Source organism: Monodelphis domestica, chromosome 3, assembly GCF_027887165.1.
Source record: "Monodelphis domestica isolate mMonDom1 chromosome 3, mMonDom1.pri, whole genome shotgun sequence".
In the NCBI taxonomy this organism is placed as follows: Eukaryota; Metazoa; Chordata; class Mammalia; order Didelphimorphia; family Didelphidae; genus Monodelphis; species Monodelphis domestica.
Genome location: NC_077229.1, coordinates 75,165,644 through 75,173,112, shown reverse-complemented (window position 1 = coordinate 75,173,112; position 7,469 = coordinate 75,165,644).

Genomic DNA, 7,469 nt, shown 5'->3' with positions numbered 1-7,469 from the left:
ATTCATCAATCTTAGCTTATCAGGTCATTGCTATCCTGCCGATGCTAGTTACTCTTGTCTTCTATGGAGAGCCAGGAGGGCTGAAAATACCTGGCATGAGACTCAAGGGTCTTAGCCTGCCTCCTTTCTTCTCTGTAAGCCACTTTGGTCCTGCCAGATGTATATATCCCCTTCTCTTCCCTGGAATACTAAGAGAAATTGCCTGGGCCAGACTCCTCCTCACCCTCACCCTCTTCTGAGATCCCCCACTGGAGATTTTCCAAGAGAATGCTGCTCTGACCAGCTGGGAGGTTTCTCCCATAGGCCACCGGGGATTCCCCTACACAGTCCCTTCCCCTAGAAAGATCAGTCGAGTGGAAAAGGGTTAAGCCTACAGGAAACCCCAAGTCAACTTTTCTCACTCCCTGAGAGGGGAGAGCAGAAAAGGAGCTCATCTCAGTGGAAACACTCCATACACACACACACATACACACACACTCCCTCCCCCAATATTAACTCATGTACACACTCCTCCCAACAACACACATATTCTCCAAAACAAATGCAGATACCCACACACAAAATTCATGAACACTCTTTCACCTCATACTCAGAAAGACTTATACACATTATAATGATAGCTAGCATTTACATATTGTCTTAAGGTTTCTAAAACACTTTATATATGTAATCTCTTTTTACATTAAAAATCAGCAAAAGATCACTCTGTCTCCCTCTCCCTTCCTTCCCAAAGAAAAATCCAATCCAGTCAAATCACCATTACAAACATGTATGGTCAAGCAAAACAAATCCCCACATTGTCCACATTCAAGAAAAAGAATCATACTTCAATCTATGCTCTGAGTCCATCACCTCTGTTTTTCATCATGAATCCTCTAGAATTATAGTTAGTCACTGGGTAGATCAGAGTTCCCAAATCTTTCACATCTCTTTGCTTTTACAGTTGTTTTCTTGGCTCTCCTCACTTTCTTCTGTATCAGTTCATACACATCTTTTCAGGTTTCTCTGAAACCATCCCCTTGATCACTTCTTATAAGACAATAGTATTCCATCACATTTGTATGCCATCATTTGTTCTGTTTCTAATTCTTTGTCACAAAGACCCCTGTCATTTTTTGTAGATCCTTATTCGGTTTTACTTAAAACTAATTCCTCCCGGGGGCAGCTGGGTAGCTCAGTGGATTGAGAGCTAGCCCTAGAAATGGGAGGTCCTAGGTTCAAATCTGGCCTCAGACACTTCCCAGCTGTGTGACCCTGGGCAAGTCACTTGACCCCCATTGCCTAGCCCTTACCACTCTTCTGCCTTGGAGCCAATACACAGTATTGACTCCAAGACAGAAGGTAAGGGTTTATTAAAAAAAAACAAAACTAATTCCTCTCTTATGTTTTCTTTCTTCTTATCCCCCCTCTCCTTTCTCTCTTTCCTTCAACATTGTTGACTTAAAGATATTTCTGTACCAGTCTCTCTGTGTGTATTCTTCCCTCCTTTGAACAGTTGAGGTGAGAATGAAATTTAAGTATCCTCCACTCCCCTCCACCTCTTCCTTCTTGTTTTTATAGAATTCTGTTTGTGTACCTCAAACTGTTTCCACAGAACAGGCGGAAGAAACCAATAAGAAGGTTCAACAGCTGAGATGGCGATACAGCAAAGCACTGTGGAGTGCTCAGGGCGTGTTGGAGCACAAAGGACAACACGGCCATCCAATGCAGCTGAGGAAGTCTCCAGGTGTAACGACTTTTCATTCCACTGGACCCAGGCTTCCAACGCCGAAAGAGTGGGACTGTCTCTGTGCACCGACTTTTCCACTTAAATCTTCATGCACAAGTGTCTTTGTGCACAAAAACACACAAAGACAATCGTCATCCTCGGTTACTGAGAGACTACTACTATTACCTCAATTCTGTTAGATAATTTCCTCTAGCTTTCTCCTATATTTATTCCTTCTCCCTTCCTTTCCATTCTTCTTAAAGATCATCAGACATAACAAAACCAATCTCAGACCTTTTGTCCAATTAGACACCCTCTATGATTTTGATGATTCTAGATTCCTCATCCTGTCCAAGATCTCAGTAATAGCTTGGGCTGAGGATATTGCCAGCCTTTGGTGTTTCCTAAGGTGCCCTAATTCAGGGCAAATTCTGCTTGATGACCCCCTGGTCTGAGATCTATAAATTCTTGACCTGGATTTGAGTATGGACATTCTCCTAGTTGAAGTTTCAGGACCTTTCCTCTCAAATTCTTACCTCTTCTATTTTCCCTGTTATCAGTAAGGGTACTACAAAACTCTTAGCCACCCAAGCACAAAATGTCGGTATCTAATTTTTTCTCTCTTACTCTCTTCCATATGCAATCAACTGCCAAGTTTTATCATTCCAACCTTCATAATATCTCTTATATATGTACCCCCTTTTTTCTTCTGACTCTTCAACCACTCTGGTGAAAGCCCTCTATTACTTCAAGCCTAGATTATTGTGAAAGCTTACTGGTGGAGCTTCCTGCTCTAAGTCTCTCCCTATTCCATTCAATCCTCTATTCAGTTGTCAAAGCTATCTTTCTAAGGATGTTACTCCCTCACTCAGTAAACCCCTTCATCTCCCTATTGCCTCCAAGATCAAAAGTTCAATCTTCTATTCAGTTTTTAAAGCCCTTTGCTACCCTGACTTCCTCCTACCTTTCCAGTCTTCTTCAGTCTTACTTCCATTCACATACTCTGGGTTCCAATGACACTAGCCTCCTTGCTGTGCCTCACATGAAGATCCACTATCTCCCAACTCTGAATATTTTTACTAACCATCCCCCATGCCTGACCCCATTGCTCTTCCTTCTGATCTTCATTTCCTTCCTTCAGGTCTTAGCTAAAGTCCCACCTTCTGAAAGTCCATCAATTGGGGAATGGCTAAACAAATTGTGGTCTATGATGGTGATGGAATACTATTATGCTGTAAGGAATGAAGAACTGGAGGATTTTAGAAAGAGCTGCAAAGACCTTTGTGAACTGATGCAGAGTAAAATAAGCAGAACCAGGAGATCATTATGCACAGTAACAGCAATATTGTGGAATGAACAACTGATTGTCTTAGCTACTCTCAGCAATACAATGATCTAGGACAATTCTTTCTTTAATTTTATTTTTAGTGTCATGCAAAACCCACTTCCATATTAGTCATTGTTGTAGGAGCACACCCAAACATAACCAAAACCCCAAAATGAAATCCTGAATACACTGATGTGAAAGATGACTCCAATAGCTTTGTCTCTGGAGGTGATCCAGGACAATTCTGAGGAACTTATGACAGAAAATGCTCTCCACCTCCAGAGAAAGATCTGTGGGAGTTGGAATAAAGATCAAAGCATGCGATTTTTCACTTTAGTTTTTTTGGATTTTTTAGTCTCGTGTGAGTATTCTCTTACAATAATGATCAATGTGGAAATATGTTTTGCATAATAATACATGTATAACCCAGATCAAATTGCTTGCCAGCTCTGGGAGTGGGGAGGGAAGGGAGGGAAACAATCTGGACTATATAATTTCAGAAAACTTACATGGAAATTTGTTATTACATATAACTGATAAAATAAAATCGATAATGAAAAAAATGAAGTCCCACCTTCTGTGAGAAGCACTTCCAAGTTCTAAGTGGATAGGTGGCACAGAGGGAATAGAATGTCAGGTCTGGAGTGAGGAAGACCTGAGTTCAAATTCTGATTCAGATACTTACTGGACAAGCCACTTAACCTCTACTTGCCCCAGTTTCCACAATCATAAAATGGGAATAATAATAGCACTGATCTTACTAGGTTGTTGCAAAGATCAAATGAGGTAATAATTATAACATGCTTAGCACAGTGTCTGGCACATAGTAGGCACTCTGTAAATATTAGCTATTATTATTACTATATCTTTTCCTCAGTGCCTAGAGCTAAGCAAACATTTGTAAATGTTTATTTTCCCTTTTCCTCCCTTAATGTTAGTGCCTTCTCTCTGAGACTATCCCTAATTTATCCTGTATACAGCTTGTTTGTACAGAGTTTGCACAGTGACTCTCAATTAGACTGGGAGCTCTTTGAGAGCAGGCTTTTCTTTGGATCCCTAGTGCTTAGCTGAAAACCTGGCACACATGGTAGGAGCTTAATGAATGCTGGTTGATTGACTAACTGATAACAAGTAAATGCTGCCCTCAGACAATAAGAAAGCATGATAGTTCAGAATAACAAAACTACAGTCTTCCCTTGGGGGTGTGATTCCTGTCCTGGTTATTCCTCAGTAAGCTTCAGATTGGGCTGGAAGCTGGAACCACTCCTGGGACCCAAACCACAGAGCTGAAGCTTGTTTCTAAACTTGTTTCTTCCTTAATACTCTCTTCCCTCAGCCACCACCCTATTTCAAATCTTCATCATCTCCTCCACCAGTGTGTCAGAACAGCCTTATTATAGTTCTTCCTGCCTTCTTCTGCCTTTCTCCTTTTCAATCCATTCTTCATATTCCTGGCAGAACAGTCATTTTTCACATATGAATCTGGTCATGTTTCTCTTCTGCTCAAAAATCCTCAGTGGATCCCTATTATTTTCTGAGGGAAGTTCAGACTTCTTTGTTTCCCATTTAAGGTCCTTTATAATCTGACATTACAACTTCCTTTCTAGCCTTATCACTTCCCTCTATACCCTCTCCATTCCGATCAGCCTGGATAATTCTCTGCTCTTACCTCCCCAAAAATCATGTACCACATTCTCACAGACTCAGTCTGTTCCCTTTGCCTACAAGACCTTCCTTCCTCCCTCTTTGCCTTTTGAAAGCCCAACTCAAATGCCACTTCCTCCAGAAAACCTTCCCCGATGCCCTAACTGAATCCTCTCCCTTAAATATCACATAACACTTCATCTTATTTTAATTTTTCTAGCTCTATAATGTTCTTATTCAAGTTATATTATGCATTGTTCTTATGTCTGTCTGTTGGTGTCCTTTCCTATACTAGGCTGTAAGCTCCTTAAGGTAAAGAGCTCCAAATTGCCTAAACTTTGCATTTCCTCAGAGTAAAGTGCTCTACATGGGAAACTAAGTGGAGCAATGGCTAGAGTGAGTGCCAGGCCTAAAGTCTGGAAGATCTGAATTCAAATTTGGCCTCAGACATTTACTGTTTGACCCTGGGCAAGTCACTTCACCCTGTTTGCCTCAGTTTGCTCATCTGTAAAATGAGAAGACAAAGGCAAGCCACTCCAGTCTCTTTGCCAAGAAAATCCCAAATGGGGTTGACCATGACCAAACAACAACAGTAGTGCTCTGCAGAGGTAGGTACGTGAACATACCAGCTAACACTTAACATAGTACTTTAAGGTTGACAATGCATTTTATAATATTTTCTCATTTGATCTTCACAACAATTGTGTAAGGTATATGCTATTATCTCAAATTTACAGATGAAGAAAATAAGGCAGGCGGAGGTTCAGTAACCTGTCCAGGGTTATAAGAGTTTGAGGCTATCTTTGAACTCAGAACTTCTTGACTCCAAGTTTGGTAGTCTGTCTATCCACCATATCCCCTAGATGCCTCTAAATAGTAAACCTCTGTTGATTGTTCCCAATTCATTCTAAGATTCCTAGTCTAGAATTCAAAGGTTCTCAGGTCCCATGATTCTGAGATTCTAAGTCTAGGGTTCCATGATAGGGTCACAAGATTCTTATCTCTTCTACCCCTTTCTTCTACCCCCTTGGGCGTAGGGACCCTTCTGGAATCTTTGGCCAGAATTCTGGGCAAACAACCCCAGATCTTTCCACTCTAGCTCATCCCCAAGGGGTACCTGGGTCAATGAGATGCGGCAGGGGAAAAGAAGAGAGACAAAGTCAAACATACACAGAAGGGGATCCCAGGGGAGCCCTCCCACTCAATTTGGACTCCTACTAAGATTAATCCTTTCTCCAATCTCTGCCAAGGGATGCTGCTGGCCAAGTAACTCCTCCTACTCCAGGAATTCCAGGGGACCCAAGCCCTAGGTTGCTTCCTACATTCTCCCAGGTGCTGCCCAAGCCCTCAGAGGCTCCATCCAAGCTTTCACTTAGGTAAGTCAATGATCCATCTAAATATATGGTTCAGCCACATTTCTATCCACAAAGCCACCACTCTCCCAGTCCCCAGGCTCATGATGCATTACAGTTCATTTTGGGCAGTACACATATGAGCAAGACAATCCAATTAAAAGAACATTCATTTTACACGTAAGTGGGGGGAATAAAAATATTATCTAAAAAAAATAACGTTCAACTAATTTGAACTATGTCTAAGGTTTGGTTCGAATCATAGGAATTCACCCAGAGGAGAGAGCAAGATTCCTGCAGGTGGTCAGGACAGCCTTCTTGAAGAGGTGGAAACTTGAGCTGGGTCTTGAAAGATGAAGCAAAAACATCTGGAAGCAAAATCACAAGTAAGGTGCAGAGGAGTATTTAGATGAGAAAAATGGCCTAACTGCAGCTATAGATATGTGTAGAAGATCCAGGAGAAGTGAGATAGTATGGCTCAAATTATAAAGAACCTTAAATGTTAAGTCTGTTGGATTTCTCTGAGTCTCAATTGTCCCATTGTGAAGTGGAGGGATAAAATTAGGCAGCCTCTAAAGTCCCTCCAAGTTCCACATAAGTTCTAAGTTCTGATAGTCCTTTCAGTTTTAGTATTTTATCTTTTTTGTTCTATGGTCCATTTCAGTGTGAACATTCTATATTTTATGGCCCTTCCTATCTCTAACATATTCTGCTTTATAAGATCTCTTGCAGCTTTGATATTCTACTCTCAGCTATACATTCTATGTTCTAATGTCACTTCTAGTTCTAACATTCCATGTTCTTGGTTCTGAGATCCCTCCTGGCTCCAGTATTTTGTGATTCTGTGCCTTCATCCTATAGACACTAAGAAAGTATCTTGAACGTTCTTAAGGGCACTAAATTCTTAGAATATTTTCCTAGGAAAGTTATAGGTGTGCTCTCTCTCTCTCTCCTCTCTCTCTCTCTCTCTCTCTCTCTCTCTCTCTCTCTCTCTCTCTCTCTCTCTCTCTCTCTCTCTCTCTCTCTCTCTCTCTCTCTCTCTCTCTCTCTCTCTCTTCCCTTCCTCCCTCCTCATTAATTCTTTTCTCTCTTCCCCCATCTTCCTCCCTTCCTCCCCCTCACTGTCTTCCTTCTTTTCTCTCTTTCTCTCTGTCTCTCTCAATTACTCTATCTCTATGTCTCCCTCCTTTCTTCCCTCCTCACAGTCTAATTCTTTTTCCTCCCCCTCACTGTCTCTCTTCTTTTCTCTCTTTCTGTGTCTCTGTCTCTCTCCTCCCCCCCTCCACCATCCCACTTGCTCAGTTCTGTCCCTACTCACCCCCCCCACCCCCACCCCTCCAGCTCATATTTGGTTTCTATTTCCTGGCTAAAGTGCTATCCCAGCTGTGATGGTTTGGAATGTGTGGATTTCAGAAAGGGAACAAGAAGGGCAGCCAGG